The sequence below is a fragment of the Neopelma chrysocephalum genome, unplaced genomic scaffold, assembly GCF_003984885.1.
Source record: "Neopelma chrysocephalum unplaced genomic scaffold, ASM398488v2 Primary Assembly neopelma1_62, whole genome shotgun sequence".
NCBI classification, from domain to species: domain Eukaryota; kingdom Metazoa; phylum Chordata; class Aves; order Passeriformes; family Pipridae; genus Neopelma; species Neopelma chrysocephalum.
The window spans coordinates 8,358,534-8,375,993 of record NW_020897719.1 but is presented as its reverse complement, the minus strand read 5'-3'; the positions used below and the strand labels follow the sequence as shown (position 1 = coordinate 8,375,993).

The 17,460-nt window shown below is 36.2% G+C and overlaps 1 long non-coding RNA gene across 2 annotated transcripts; it reads left to right on the top strand.

Annotated features, from left to right (window-relative positions):
• The first annotated feature begins 385 nt into the window (after positions 1–385).
• Positions 386–6,509, top strand: LOC113967016. 2 transcript variants are annotated; one of them, XR_003534054.1, is made up of 4 exons: positions 386–746; positions 1,180–1,244; positions 2,077–2,338; positions 6,358–6,509. It is a non-coding gene; the product is annotated as an uncharacterized LOC113967016 (long non-coding RNA). The 2 variants fall into 2 exon arrangements; XR_003534053.1 differs by lacking the exon at positions 1,180–1,244.
• Positions 6,510–17,460: the final 10,951 nt, after the last annotated feature.

The following is a 17,460-nucleotide window of genomic DNA, read 5'->3' as shown; positions in this document are numbered from 1 at the left end:
ATTTAGAAGAAAGTTAAGTCTGTTTTGCTTGTACTAAAAAATATGAACTATTTTGTGCTTCTTTAGGAGAATAACCTTTTCTGAAGATATCAACTACAAAAGCATGATACTCATTCAGTTGAACTAGACTAAAAAACATATACAAATAGAATGGAGATATCCATTAAAATTCACATGACTGCATATTAACAGTATATTTACTGAAATAAATATACAAAGATTTCATATAGCTAACTGTCTAGCAAAGAGATGCATCAAATACAAACAAAATTTGTTTTAATAACGTATTTTAACTTTTTGCCAAGCATTAGGAATCACTCCTTTACAGAAAAATAAATAATCAAATATTAATTCAAAATAATTAACCCCACATTACTTAAAAGGAAATGAACCACAAGAAATGGAGTTTGTGAACCATCTGCCCTTCTATGTAGCTGAAATTCTCTCAGGAAATAAGATCATAGATAAATGAGAGAAGGAGCTAAGAGGGAAACGAGAATTTATCAAGATTTCAATTTTGAAGTCTTATCTATCACAAGCTAAGGAGAAGGAACTACCAAAAGGAACTACTAAAAACAAACAAACAAAAAACAATTAAGGGACTTCCTTGAGGGGGAGAACATATACCATGAAGAACAGTTACGAAAGCTAAGGTAGAAGAGGATTTCAAATTTTCAAAGACATTGGTAATAACACATCATCTTTACTTTTACAGATGAATTCTATTCCATAATCTAGCACCTAAGGTGAGTAAGTAATTGTTGATCCATGCTCCTACATCAATATTTGAAGGAATTGTTTCAATAAATTTAAAAATAATAAATGTATAGAAAACAGAGAAAATCATTTAACAAAACAGGAAACATTACTGATTACATTAAGATGAAAGTTTCTGTGAAAAGCATGGCAGGTAAGTCTCTGTCACATTCTAAATAAGGTATGACAGAGAATTTTATATTAAAGGTCAGTTTCAAAAGAGTAGAGCAACATCATTAAAAAGATGAAACCGGTGGATTTTAAATTAAAAAAAAAAAGTCAGTGGTATTCAGAGATAGACCTTATATTTGCTATGCAATTACAATGGGCAAGTATTTAGATACTGGCCCAAAAGTCTGCTTTTGAGACTTAATGTAAACTCATTTCAAGGGATTCAGCTCTCCTTGACTATTTTGTCATCAGGAAAAGTAGCCAAAGACAACTGGATGTGATACTGGCTCCATCATTGCTTTGTACACTGATGACAGGTACTACATGTCTTATACCTGCTAGTTTGTTATTTTCCTTTAGCTTGGGAATATTCTTGATTAGAATTGGAGGGGAAAGGAAGGGTGTGTGGGTAACTGTGCACATAGAGACAGCTGCTAAATTCAATATTTTAATGTAGTCAGAAATAAAACTGTGTTTACCATAGGCAATTAAATATGAGTAGACGTATCACATTTTATGTGGAAAAACAAATTCTTACGGATATGCAAAACTGCATGTGAAATAAGACTGCAATAGCTGTTACAACCCTACATAGGAAAGCCGTACAGTTGCAGACTATGCTATGTTTAATGATTGCAAGTTCAAAATGCATTTGAGAAGAAGAAAATTAAGGTATTCTACATAGTAAAATATGTACTTTAGCAACGACTTATACAGAACACTGGGCTTACAAGAAAGCATTGGTCCAGATAAATAACCTCTTTATTTATGTCAAGAATTTGTAAAATGCTACATTTAATTTTAATATCATGATGAGAAGTATTTCTCCTGCTTGATAGGCCTCATTACACTACACTGAATATAGTGTTTGCCTTATTTAACAATTTTTATCAATCATTTAACAATGGGTAATGCACTCAATGTGGATAGAAATACAAGCAACAAAGGCACAAGGGTACAATCGACTAGGAAAAACAATTTTTTGTCTTAGAGCATGGTAATACTATTGCAGTCAAACACAAAAAATGTCTTGCTGTTAAATAAAATAGGATGGTAAGTGGAATCTTATTGAATTTTAGTTTTTATTTTGTGAAAATATTTAATCATTATGACCTTTATTTTGCACTAATTTATATTTTCTGTTCTAAGGAAACCTGGGTGTGGCTAATATTTCTGTTTATAAAGAGGTCAGTTACAGTTTATGAAAACCTGAATGCATCTCAATTCACAAGAATAAACTGATATCTGCCAGACAAAGCTAATTCTCTTTTGTCCAGGAAAGTCTATGTTTCTGAAGAACTGAAATGAATCTAAAAAATACTTATTGGAAGTATATAATATATACATATGTCTCAACAAAAAGCTCTATACCCAAAACTCCAGACTGATGAATTTAACACCCTAGCTAATGGTAAATTTAAAATTTTTCAATTTCTTAAGCATGTACATAAAAACATTAGTTACTATTTTTATATATAGGTACTAATAATGATCAGTACTTTATTTGTGTGCTTCTTCATTTAATCAAAGAACAAGTACAAATCTCTTCTTTTACCTAAGAGAGAACTATACTTATCACAAAGATTTCATATGATGCCATTCTGCTGAGGCCATCAGTGCATAGTGGAAGTGTTTGAGTTGTGATGTCTGTCAATATACTAAGCTGTTCATAAAATTGTTTTCCTAGATCTTCTTTAGCCTCCCAAAGACAAATTATAAAGAAGATCCCATCAGTCCTTTAAATTGATGTGTTTTAAAAATTCTATATTGTGTTTATTTCAACAACAAGGAAAACTCACAATGACTTTTCTGTTAAGCACTTATGATCCCGCATGAATAATAAAAAATTATATAAATATTCAGCAGTGATACACCCTGGCAAATGGAATATTTTTGTTTTCCATTAGCCCTTTTAAACTAATTAATGAATTAATGAGTGAAAAGAAGCAATATCAGACCTCAGTAGACTGAAGTGAGGTCACTCTGGTGCCATTTCCAATTAATGTTAGCATTTCATATGCATTACATACTATTGAACGATGAATCTTTGTGGGTTGGGAGTATTTCATAGCTGGAACAAGGGACAAGGACCTGGTGCTGGGCTGGTTCAATTCTTTATTCCTCCATTGTCTCACCTTGTCTCCTTGTGTTAGCTGCCAAAGGTGGCAGCTACTAGTGCACCCACCTGGAGGAGTGATGTGAGGCATAATTAAATAATAGCTTTAAAGCACCAGCCTGTAACAGATGAAAGAAACAATAGAAGTACAAATCATGTTATTATTTTTGAAATCTGCATATATATATAGACCACCATATTTGAAGGCCTGTAGATGTGGAGTATTTTAATGAGACTACTGACAGCCAGCACTATTAGCATGCCATGTGGAAGAACTACTAGAGAATAAAATGGTTTGTGCGGCTAAGAAATAAGAGAGGTTTCTCTGTGGTAATTTTTCAAAACATTGCATGCGGTTTTAACTATGTGACTCCGATTGACTTAAATGGGAGTCATGCAGCTAAAAACTCATACAACACTTTGAAAATGTATGCCTAAGTGTTTTGTCAATAATTGTATGTAAGTAATAAAATGGGATTAATTTTTTTCTACTCAGGACATATAAACATTATATTTATATCAGCACAATTACTGACTTTCTGTAGCTTGATAGCTAGTCTTTAGTCATACTATAATTGGCATCCTGATCACATAATGTCATTTTAATGTGTTCTTCAGAACGCACATTATATTATTAGATTCTTGCTGTGAAAGAAGTGCAGAACAACTATATCACAAAAAACTGCAACAATGCTATCTCAAAAAATGATTACCCATTCAAATTGCAATATAGATCAGTGTTGGAGTAATAATTTTCTAGAAACATTTCCAAATTATGAACACGGTTAATTTCTGGGAAAAAAAAATAGATCCACTGTATACTGCCTATAGAATGAGAAAAAGAACATATGGAATGACCTTAAAAGGATTGTGTCAGGCAGTCAGAAGGAAAAAAAAATCACTAATCACATTTCCATACCAAAAAGCTCTCTGTATTCTGATTGGATAATAACAGCCAACTATTTGAAAAAGTCCAGGTTTTGTGGTATGTCTCATTAGTTGTAGTCATTATTCACACCTCTCTTAACTGGCTGGTGCCCTTATCTTTCAGCAATTCTGAGAGGATAGACAAGCCTGGGACTTGTAAAATGGATTGTTCTTGTCATGGTTATTGAGTAACATTTGTTACTCAATATTCAGTGTGCTATTTCTCATTGATTGCTTAATCTGACTCTGAAGCTGTTAAAGATAATTTGTAAAAAAAAAAAAAGAAAAAGAAAGGAAAAAAATATTGCACTGAAGAATTCATGACATGTAAAGAATATTTGAGAACAGGACTAAAAAAGACTCAGAGAGGCCAGAGCTATCATAGTGTGCTTAAAGTGGACCTACAGAGGAAACACTGTGAAGATAATAGCTCAAAGAATATTCAACAGCTATGACAGAAGAATATAGATTATTTTGTTATACTACGTTATATATACTATTATATACAAATATACTATTTCCATACTATGTATGCAGTGATTACAATATTTTATAATGATATTATCACAAAGCAGACATAGCCTTTATTTAGCTTATTGTGTAACTCATAAGTAGAAAATATGAATCCTGGAATAATCTTGTTAAGTGATCTTTTAGAAATGGGAAGTCAGAAGAAGAATTACAAACTTCCTCACAAAGCTCTGCCAATATGTGTTAACCTTGACCTGCCATTATAATCTGCTTTTGCAGAACAGAAGCTGCCAATTGTGTTGTTATGTGATGATTTTATGAGGTAGACAAATACCTCCTAGAAAATATGAGATCATTACAAGAAGTTTATTGTGTGGAAAGGCTTGGTAGTTTATATGGCATTTCTTGGGAATTCAGAACATAATGTCTCAGCATTGTAAAAACAAAATTCTGGGAAATAATTAACAAAAGAATAGACCTGATCATATTATTCTCAGTATATTGGATGAACTATTATCACTTATGAATCTATTCTTGTAGATATCTAGAAGATGAGAGATGTTTGTCTGAGTATAAAACAAGTCAGGACCTGTGCTTTTACTCCCTAGACAGAAAAAAAAAAAAAACAAACAACAAAAAACCCCCCCAAAAAATAGAGATCATGGAAAGCTTAACAGCTGCAGTAAGCAACATTTACATTAACAAAGATGGCCATAAATATTTAGGGTTGCTTCTAAGATTTGATTATATTTTCATTCTCAAGTCATTGAAAACCTTATGAAGTTCAACAAGGACAAGCGTATGGTCCCGTAGTTGGGAAAACATAATCCAGAAGTGCAGCACCAGCTGGAATCTACCTGGTGGAGAGCAGCTCTTTGGAAGGGGGCCTGGGGATGCAGGTGGACAAGAAGTTCAATATGTGTGAGCAGTGTGCTGCTGCCTTGGCAAAGTAGTCAAGAGAATGCTGGGCTGCATCAAAAAGGGCATCACCAGCAGAGACAAAGAAACCATTATCCCACTCTACTCAGTGGTGGTCAGGACACATCTGGAATACTGTGTTTAATTTTGGTCCCCATTAAACAAAAAAATCTGGCCTGGAGAGGGCCCAGAGAAAGGCCACAAAGATGAACAAAGGACTGGGAAGCCTGACGGATGAGGAAAGGCTGAGAGAGCTGGGTCTGTTCAACCTCGAGAAAACAAGACTTAGGGGAAACCTTAACCCCATGTTCCAGTATTTAAAGGCTGACTATAAAGAAGATGGAGACTTCCTTTTTACAGGAAGTCAGGTGGAAAAGGCAGAGGATAATGGGTACAAGTTATTCCTGGGAAGTATCCAACTGGACACAGGAGAAAAAATTTTCACAATAATAACAATCAGCCATTGGAATATTCTCCCCAGGGAAGTGGTGCTTTCCCCAGCATAGGACTCTCTTAAGATTAAGATGGACTCCATATTGGGACATCTTGTCTAGACCGTGCTTTTGCCAAGAAAGGTTGGACCAGATGATCTTTGAGGTCCCTTCCAACCTGATATGCTATGATATTCTCTCAGCTAAAAAATTCTTCTTCCATTATTTTTCAAACATGACTGTTAATAAAATGAAAAACAGAAAGAAAAAAAAAAGTGGTGAAATATTAGATCCTATGATTACAAGGTGAATGGTGCAAACACGTGGATATTCTGCTATTGAAATATTCAGATTTCATATTTAAGTCTGCACCAAAAGAGTCAAGAAATCAAAATAGAAAGGCTTTATCTAGTGCTAGTTTTATATCCCTGGGTCTCACATTTAGGGCAGGCAGAGCACTTCACCAAAAGATACAAGAAACAAAACCAAGCTCTTCCAATACCAAATATTTTTATTGCGAATAGTTTGTTCTATTCTAATACCTGTATCTCAACGCTGTGTCTACAGGCAGGATGAGCAGTGCTGAAGATAGACTAGCCTTGTATTTCTGCCAATACTTTGACAAAGTCTGGAAGCTGTCTCCAAGTAGAATTAAATGGACCAGCAGTTCTATTTTTCCTGCTGTTATTTTTTCCTATTTATTATCAAAACAGATATTATTAAGCAACTGATTAAAAGATAATTTAAAAATTTCTTATGAAGTTTCTGGCCTTATTACAAAGTGTGTTTTCCAACTAAAATAACATGCATTTCAATCCAAATTATCATTGATGCAGGCAACAGTGTGTACAATTTGTGAACCATTCTTAAACTACCTTGCCTCTAAAGTGATATTGCAATATTATAATTTCCTAAGTGTTAATGCGACTTTGTAAAAGCTATATAATGACTTAACAGGATCAGGTATTTGGTATATTTCTTTTCACAAAATAACAAAGTAAGCATATGTGAAGCAACATGAAATTCTAGAATCATATATATCAAGTTGATAAAATGGAAGATGGATTTGTTTAAAATTAGCTTAATCAGCTGTGAATTTATTTGCTTCCTTCCTGGGATGTCTGCAGTGCTGTCACTGAAGTGACTCCTGCTCTTGAGGACACACCAGGGTTAAATAAAAATTTCTTCAAATGGAAGTATTGACAGACAGCCATAGTCACATGGATCTTGGTTTAACCACCTGAGTATTTAATTTGCTTCTCCAGCAGCTTCTGCAGCTAACACTCATCTCCTTGCTGCTGAAAATGTCCTGTCACTGGTACTTTTGCTGTCTAGTGCTTCTGCAGCATATTGTAAGCGAGTTGCAGTCACAGAAGCAGAGGTAGAGTGTCTATGGAAACAGATTAACCAGAAAGATTCTGAGAGTGTATTGCAGATACTACAGACAAGCACAGAAGAGAGCAATTGCAATGCAAATTGTCATAAATCACCTAACTTGAATAGGCTTCAGAGGTTTGCCATACACTGGGTTAGTGCTAATCATTTCAGGCAACATATTTAGGACAAGTCAATGCATACATCCAGTATCAAATTCACTACAGGTGTAAGCAAGCATGACTTCAATTGAGTTGAGCCTGCTTGTAATAAATTTGGCCTAAGCTCAGAATTACTATCAGCAGCTGCAGTTTATGGTGCTCCACATGATATATCTCTTGCCAAAGCATAAAAACAAAAATAAATACAAGGATGGATTGTGTTATGATAACCACAATATAAAGTTAGCAGATCTGCAATGTTTCTTTGTAATGTGGTTTTCTGAGGGTTCTGGTAGACTAGCTCTGATAAAGAAATTTTCTGCTCCTTCCTACCCTATCCCAGTCCTCTCTTGCAGGCTTTCCTGACTGCTGGCAGAGGCTGCATGAGTAGCACATCCATGCTTCAGCTCGCAGCACACATCCACTTTCAGGAGCATCTTAAGATTGATAGATTGTGAAAATAGCTCTTGGAGCACAGACATGCTCTCCATTCCACACCCCCAACATGGAAGAGGGAGTCCCCAGCAAAGGGCAGTCAGTGTAATCTCCAGTCCTATAATCTCTGCACTGCACTGTTTAGACAGGAAGAGCCTGGGCTATATGGGAACAGAGGCAGCAGAACTGCTGCATCTTGAAGCTTTGTCTTTAAGCCAGAGTGAGAAGTTGCCCTCAGAAGGAAAAACTGTAGTGACAACAGAGTTCTGCTTTTGAGAAAAAAAAAAGACAATGAAAGACCAGCCTTTAACAGCATCTAGTTAACTCAGGTGAGAAAAAGAGAAAGAGCTTTCTCAAACTGTCTCCTAGTTCACCATAAGCATCAACCACCTTGTAACCTGACAAAATCAGCATTTATTTCTGACAGAGAAAATACAGTGTGAAAATTGCATCAAATCTAATTGAATATTTATGGTCCATAAAAACAAGTGCATGAAAGGATGAGGTATAGTTCAAGAGAACCATGAACAACTTGGATTTCAATGTTGGGTCATGCATTTAAATCCACAGAGCTGCCCCACACTACATACCATTTTGTTAAACTGCAAATCCACAAACGATAAAGAAGATGGTTTGTTTGGGTCAAAGCCTATTGAAACAGCCTGCTATCCAAAGGGAGCTTGGGATTTATTGTGGGTGGTAGCCTGTGCCTTTCAAGGCAATTTCTTTCCCTATGGCTTGATTTCATTCCTGAAAGCCAGAAAAGTGCTAAAAATGAACAAGAGTTTCCCTGGCTGTCAGTGCCTGTCCTTCTTCCATTCATTAACACTCCCTAATCTGAAAAATTCACCAACCCTATAGGTTCCCACACCACACACCAGTTATGCTGATTAGAAAACTCACTCTTCAGTATTAGTGCTGATTAAAAAGGTTTCCCTGTGCTTTATGCCGATGTTGAATATTCATCAACAGTGTCTGGTTTAAGAAATGATAAATAGCGTAGGAAATAATTTTATAACTACATCAAAAACTTATTTGTAGTGTTCAGCAATGTCCCCCTACAGCCTAGTTTATAAACAAATTATCTGAATTATTAATTTATCATGCAGGGACTGAAAAAAGGAAAAAAATCCCAGTGGGTTATTACAGTCCTTCACAGGAAACGAATATCTCCTGGCACTAATGACATCATCAATAACAAGAAGTTTATTTCCAAAGAACTCAACCCAAAATTTAATTAACTGCATATGATATTTTCAAATTAAATACAAGTTAAGGGATTCAGTACTTGGATTAATGTAACAGTTCTAAAGTAAATTCATCTTCTAGTAGATTAAAAACAACAAAAAAACCTACAATAAAAACTCATTCAAACTCCAAAATAAACATAAATTTAATTGAAATATTCATTTTGTCTGCTGAAAATATGGAAATTATTTGCTTCTGTTTGGAATTCCCATTTGTTTCAAAGAATCAGAAAGAACACTTGTAGATAGGGAACATAGCACAGGTCAGTGATGCTGGAGCTGGGATGAAAAACGAAATCTTACCAATGAAATCCCAATTTTCCTCTCTTTTTGGCAGTTTTTATCTTTCTGGATGAGAACTGCATACAAAGTAAAGAGAGAGTAATCTACACTGCATGATGCTCGTTTTAAAGTCGTCTTTGAAATAACAAATCAGACATAACAAACACAGAACAGAACTAGTTGAATGTCTACTGAAATTTCCTGTGTGTTACAAAAGACAGTTGGAAAACAAAATCAAATGGAAACCTAATCTAAAAAGTTACCTTGCAAAAGGAGAAATATTGAAGTTCATATTTATGGAAACATAGAAAATGTAATGGGTATTGTGCTGAGGAAAAAAAAATTAAAAGTATAAAAAACCCTTCAAGAAAAACCCTAAAGGAATGACAAAATTGTGGAGATTCCTCAAACTTCAGGGAAAAAAATGAAGGATTAGATTCTAGAAACATCTCTGTTTTAACTATTTTGATATTCAGATATATGCACTATTCAAACAGAATCAGTGTCAAGTCCTGTTTCATTATTTCTTTTGGTAGAATTACATTTTTAAAGACAAGGCAATACTAACCGATGCATCTTAAGGCACTGAAAAAATATTGAGCAATTCTTTTTGATGCTGCATCATCATGCATTTGCCCAAAAAAAGCAATGAATATGCAGAACAGATGCCAGTATGAAAGGAGTCAAAAATTATACACTCTTTTCTTGTCAAAGGGGAAAAAAAATACTTTGCTACTGTGAAAACTGCTTTTCCTGTCAGCTGCCTTTGACTCAAGCCCCTTCCAAGAGAGACATTATTGACAGAAGAAGCAGGAAACAGACACTGATGTTTTGGAGAGTGAGGCGCAAATTGCTTCTCCACAGCCCCTTTTGCTGAAGAATATATACCTTAAACCTACAAATCTAAATGACAAAGTTGACCAAAGCACCTCCGGTTCCTATTTCCTTATGGCCACTTCTTTGGTCATGACTTCGATGAAATGGTAAACAGTCAGAAACTATGGACAGATAATCAATTTCCAAGCATTTTATTAATAGTGGTGATAAAAACAAGAAGCCAGGAAGCAGTGTTAGAAAAATAGCCAATTTCACTCTATGACTTATTGTGAGACCTCAGAAACAGAGTCAGCAACAAGAACTGAAATTTGACATTACAGATGTCTGCAGGGAGGGAATATGAGAGGGCATTCAATTATGGAGGAAGCTGAAATTTTACCTAGAGCTTACTAAACTACTTTTTATCTTTAGAAAACTATCATAACACAGTAACTTTTTATAAAATGCTGAGTGTAAGAAAAGTCTTATGAGGCTTTTACAGGGTAGATGAAAATTTTGTCTACAAGAAGTCACCATAGTTATGTACTGATGTGTAAAAAGAGAAGATTATGTATAACTGTAAGCACAGACCAAACAGCTAATGTGAAACCAGCTGATAATTGCTAAATTATATAAATGCAAAGTTATTGTTTCTATTATTTTTGGTGATGGTGATGATTGGTTCTCTTACTGTGGCACATGCCAGGAGCCACTCTGCTAGGCATACTTTATAAGGAATAAAAGAACTGTCTGTCCTAAGAATCAAATACTTAAAGGTTTCACTCTGTATTTTTCACTTTCCCAAGCCAAGAATTTATACTCCAAAAAATCTGAGTAACATCAGAAAGTCATTAAAATCAGCTGACTACAGAAGCATTTCCAAATTTTCATCATATGGTTTCTATTCCCATAGTCCTGTTTATTTCATTATCCTAGTGACTTTTGCCATTGTAAACAGAAACTGAGATGCTGATGTTCATTTCTGCTGCACATATAAGTGTGGGAATCTGTATTTCACAGAGTTACAATGTCAGCAGGAAAGAACAGATTGCCCAGAGAGGTTGTGGAGTCTACCTCACTAGAGATATTCAAGAACTGTCTGGATGCAATCCTGTGCCATGTGCTCTAGGATGACCCTGCTTGAGCAGGGAGATTGGAACAGATGACCCACTGTGGTCCCTTCCAATCTTACCTATTCTGTGATTCTGTGAAAGCTTATTCCACTTTTTCAAAAGCATTATGACATGTTCCCAAGTGCAGTGGAACAAACAACACCAAATCTTCAGGAATAAGATACAAGCTCTATGATGCTTGGACGTGCTAAATGCCAGATCCTTTCAGAAACTTCTCTTGAATCCTGTACAGCTAGAAATGTAGAAATGTGTAAAATGTACAATAACTAGATACAGAGTAAAGTATTATCTACAGTCGGTGATATTCAGTGAATAATTTCTTATTTGACAATGCTTGAAGTGAGGATGCAATACCAGGAAGTAACGTGGGGATCCACACTGGGATCCAAGCAGGCAGAATTCAATTTTCTTGCCCTGTATACTCTGCTCATTCTGTAAGCAATCAGAGTTGGGACTAATTCCTCCCAGGTGTTTGAACAGAGGCCTTCAGAAAGGGGCCTAGTTTCAGGAGAGATCCTAACGTGCTACTGTCATGAAACCAGGAGAAATCAATGTGCACTTACCTGTGGCTTTGCCAAGCATGAGCACTACAGCTATGTCAAATTCTTACCATCTGTTTCACTGGAAACAGTGTGTACAGTGTACAGAACACTTTTAAAACCCTTAAAACATATTTAGGCAACAAAATATATAATACAAAACTGATTTCAAGGGCAGAAAAAACAGAAAATCTTTCTAGAAATTTGCTGAGATTATATTTTTTCACAGAAAAAAACTAGTACTATATACAATGTATGTTGCCATAATAAGATGTTGTGCAGTATGGATATTTCAAATACTCACAGTGTACTAACAATATAAATTATCATAAATACACTTCACATAAAATAAATGCTTTTTTTTTGTGTAAGGTGTTGGCATTGTGCTAGAACATGATGCAAATAAACTGAGTGTGATATTTGGGAGATATATAGGTTCATATCAAGTTTCTGTAAAAATAATGTAAAGTCTCCTATTCAAAATGCCTTCAGGAAAAAAGCAGAATATTAATTTTCATGGTACTCTATTCCAGTATTTCCATAATTATTATATGTCTATGTCTACATAAAACTGTTGTTACATATTAGGGCCACTATAGCTGAAAACCTTCCATGAACTGAACAGAAATCTTTCCATCCCTAAAGTGCCAAATAACAGCTCACCTCAAATGAATGGTAAAAAGCATAATTATGAGTGCATTTTAATACCAGCAATGAATTGAGCTTTGAAAGGTTTACATTGTTTGTATGCTATATTCCAGTTATAAATAAAATTTTAAAAGGTGCTGTATACCTCAAAAAGAACACTAAAACTTCAAAATAATATATATGTTTATTATGCTACCATGAACATACTACATTGCAGAGGTGTGTATAATTGTGATGCCCAAAAACCCCGTATTTACAGTGTGTGAAATTATGAATTTTGTTTTCTTTACTCACAGTATTAGTGTAATTGTGCTTTTACATTTTCCAGTAAAATTTTCACAGAGATGTATAGTCTGACAAATCAAGTTAAAGACAGCCTTCAACACTAGATTTTTTACATAAGCTAAACAATTACCAATATATTAAAATATGCCCTAAAAGGTTTATCTATCATGGACAACACAGTCTGAAGTAACACTGTCAGTATTAAAATAAGCAATGGCAGTCTCACCTGTGACCCTGAAATATCAAACATGGAAGAAATGGCAGGGAACTCTCTTCAAGGAATGATATGCTGCTTTCTCCTGATCCTGCATTTTAAGCCACTTGGATTCATTCCTAGCCTTGTGCAGACTGTTTCTGCAAGCCAGGTACACCAGGCTCCACCTTTATAATCCAGCTAAAGGCCTATCCCCAATACAGTATTACACCTAGTTCCTTTTTGTTAGATAATAATTTTCTTATGCTCACATTCATAATCAGCACAGATAAGATCACCCTCACTTCTCACAGCATCATTTAGGTTGAAAGGGATGCTAGAAGTCTTTCATCTCCCTGTTCAGAGCAGGTTTAACACAAAATTAAGACCAAGTTGGTCAGGACTTTGTCCATTCTTAAAAGTCTCTAAGGATATTGATATTGTAACCTCTCTGGCTACACTGCACCAGTGCTTAATTATGCTCATAACAAAAGTATTCTCCTTATACCTATTCAGAAACTCTCTGCTTTAGTTTATGGGCACTGTTTCCCATTCTCCCACTGTGCACTTCAGTAAAGAGTCTGGCCCTGTACTCTTAATAGTCCCAAAGTCTCCCTGAGCTACCTCTCTCAAACAAGCTGAACAAGCTCAGCTCCCTTAGCCTCCCCTCACAGAGCAAGTGCTCCAGCCCCCCTCCAACTTGGTGGTTCTTTACTGAGTTTGCTCCAGTTGACCAACATCTGTACTGAGGGCCCCACAGCTGGATGCAGTACTTCAGAAAGGGTGTAAAGAGAACCAAGCTGAGGTGATTGAGCACTTCCCTTGGTCTAGTGGCTACAATCCTATTTTTACAGCCAAATACACTGTTAGCCCTCATCATAGCCAGCTGGGACTCATGTCTAGTTTACTGTCCACCAGGACTGTCAGGGGCTTTCTAGCAGAGTTCTTACCCAGCCAGTCAGTCTGTGCCCAGCCTGAACTGATGCAGGAGGTTAGACTGTCACAGGTGCAGGACTTTGCATTTGTCTTTGTTCAATATCATGAGGTTCTTGTCAGCACATTTGTCTAGCTTGCCAGGCCCGTCTGAACATCAGTCCTGCCCTTAAGAATACCCATGACATTACCAGAAGTTCTTATATGCAAATTCAGTGAGAGTGCCTTCTGTCTTCTCCTTCAAGTCATTGATAAAATATTAAACACAATCAGTCCCAGGACAGACCCCTTAGAAGTTTCACTTGTGACCGGTCACGCAAGGTAGAGCATGGATGGTGAACATCTGCACTTTGACCAGTGAGCTGAGTTTTCCCTCACCTAATAATTTACCCATCAAGACTGTTACATCCAGTCATGATACAAAGGGAGGCAACCATATCAAAATCCTTGCTGAATTCCAAGGATTTTGAATTTGATTTTGAATGCAAATCCGTGCTGAATTCCAAGTGGATGACAACAATCCACTACGAAAATCTGATGAATTATAAGTGTAGTATTCAACAACTGAAATATTTTAATGTTGTGTTTTCAACCCCATTTGTGTTTTCCTTCCTTCTAGGTGACAGCTAATCTACTGGATGAGGAACTCCCCTTATGAGCTAGATCCCATCAACCGTAGATCTTGTGCAGTCTACAGTCTACCGAAAACTTTGATTAAACTACTTCACCTCCTGGTTTCTGATATAACTAGGGAGAAGTCATATAATACACCTAAATATCCACCTGAATATTATTCAGAGTAAAATTTCATTTGCGTACTCTTCCAGCCCTCTGGTGACTACTTTTCCAAACAAGTGGTTGATTGGATTTTGCTGAAAACCAAGTTTGTGCTTGCACACTAGTGTAGAGATGGTAGAGTTGGTATGTTTCATTAGGGACATTACAAAACCTGGCAGACTCCTGGAAGACAAACTAAGTAGTTAATTCAAGATCCACATTTTCCACATTGAAGCATTTATTCATCTGCCTGCAACCCCCTAGAACATTTAATCACATTCATTCTCAAAAACCTATGTACATATTTAATTGCTTGATGGATCAGGGCCTTAACTGAATAGAGCAGAGCTCCGGTGTAGTGGAATGACTAGGACACCTGAGGCTGTAGGACTCACCTCATTCAACATTAGACATCCAACATTTATAACAAAAGCATATATCTCAGCTAGTTACTATAGCCCCCCTTCATAATTAATGGAGAGAAATAGACACTTCTAGGGTGCAATTCATCAGTCTTACTTTAAACATCTGCTTTAGGAAGAGATGAATTGCACCCGTCAGGTGCGTATTTTTCCCTGCTCGTTATAAAGGGGATCAAGATGGCTACCTCAGAGGCAGCATCTATGTTTGAATCCTGACCAAAATAAGGCCTCTGAATGGACTCAGAGGGCTATAAATTTCACTCCCAGCAGCTTGTAGGTTGCCTCTGAATCTTGTTCTGATCCTTAATTCCTAACTTTGATTTCTGTCTGTTGCACTCTATCTGTAGTTCTTGGCACATTTTCCACCTTACTTGCCCACGTATCTGTCCCCACCAAGCCTGAATTTCTTGTCCCCTCATCTTAAAATCCCTGGCACCCAAGCTTTGTCTGAACCTGTGTTAGGCTTCTGCGTTGCCTCTTAGGCTTGGGATATAGAGATGCTTTGTCTTCTGGGCTTCCCTCCTGACTTCTGTGTAAGGTATTTTCTCTCTAGATCCTGACATTGATCCTTCATAATCACAGGCTCCAGCTCCTTTCCAGCTCAGTTTAGCAGCCCTGTCCACCCATGTTTTATTTATAGTAATTTATAGTAATTAAGCTGTCAGCCATTGAAGTAAGGGTAGTATTTGCCACATAACTTTATCTGTGCTGTAAATTGCAATATGATTCAGTGAATATGACTATTAAGTGTTCATAAATTAGAAATATAAAAATTAATACAGATTAATGAATGGAGCAATGCACTTAACAGACACTGAGCATAGGGACAAACCTCAGTATTTGGATATCTGTCTACAAATAATATGTAGCTACTGCCATTCAGCTATTGACCTTCTCCTGAAACCCATTTTTTTAAAATAGCCTCAAGATTTTCTTCTCGTGTCCTCCATGATGTTGTCCAAATCTCTCTGTAGTCTTTTTTACTACCTAGTATTTCTCTACCACGTAGTAGCAGTAACTGTTAGCTCTTTGAGCTAATAGAGCGTAAGATGTTCCCTGAGGTCAGCAAACACTTCACCCCAAACAAAGTCGTCTCTAGGAAATTCACACATGCAGTATTCTACCAATTCAAACTGCCAGCTGGAGCATCTGCTTTTCCAATAACAACCAACTTCTGATGAGGAGCAAACAAAATACTGATAGTTCCAGATGCACTTTAGTTTTGCTGCTACCTGTGACTCAACTAGTGGCATTTCCTTTACAGATGGCAACTGGGACACTGAAACATTCTATAATCTCAAAAGAACAGCCATTTACTATGTTCCCCAAAAAAACTGCTTGGCTATAGTACCCAACAGAAAAATCTTAATATTTATTAACTCTTACAGTAAATGGAGAAGATGCTAAATTATGAACCCCAAAATAAATCAAATTATTTGTGTATTAATATAGTAGTTTTGATGGAAAACCCAACAGATTGTTAAGTGCAACTGCAATTAAATAAAGGGGAAGGGAGTACAGAGAGGCACATTCTCTCCATCCTTGCAAGTGATAATACAGCCATAGTAATCAATTCATCATTCACCCTCTCTCTACCCTCAAAATTACATATACATTTGCTTTTCTTTGGCTGATCAGTAAACTACTAAACATAACTTATAAAAAACCCAAAACAAAAAAAAACCTTTAAGCTGTAGCAAATGGAAAATTAATCACTAGAAACAGCTCGACTGCACCAAAAAAACCAAAAAGCAATAAACCAAACAAAAAACAAACAAACAAAAAAAAAAACAAACAACCAAGCAATGTTATTCTTTCTTACATGCCTTTTGTCATTAGCATCCAAAAGGGCCATGCTATTGCCCTTTTCAAACACTCCAGTATGTTAATGTTCATAATGGTGACCTAATCAGTTTAGGTGTGCCGTCCAAATAGTTTACCAGAAGCAATTGAGCGAATGTCATTGAACACTTGCAAATGTAGTGTGCTTCAGCATGTCTGCAGAGCAGGCCAGAGTGTGATGGATGGCAGTGATGTTACACTCCTTCTTGAAAGCTACTGATCCCTTGCATAAAATCACATTCTAAAACAGGGTTTCATTGGATATTTAAATGGATAAAGCATGGAAGCACCTTTAGATTCAAGTTCTGTTAGGAGCTGTGAGATATTCTTCACCTAAAAATCCCCAGTTTTGAGCTTGTGGCCAGAAGCTACACCCACAATATATAACTTAATATAGCCTGTCTGCAAAACATAAAGCTATGTAAAAAATACATACTTGAGTTCTTGCCCTTTGTATGACAGTAAATGTCTTGCATGAGGGAGCATGAGAAAATTCCTCCAAAACTGAAAATGGTAATGAATAGAACATAGAAAATTGTGGAGGAGCAATTATCAGACTGGGAAAGATACAAGAAGTGGAGAG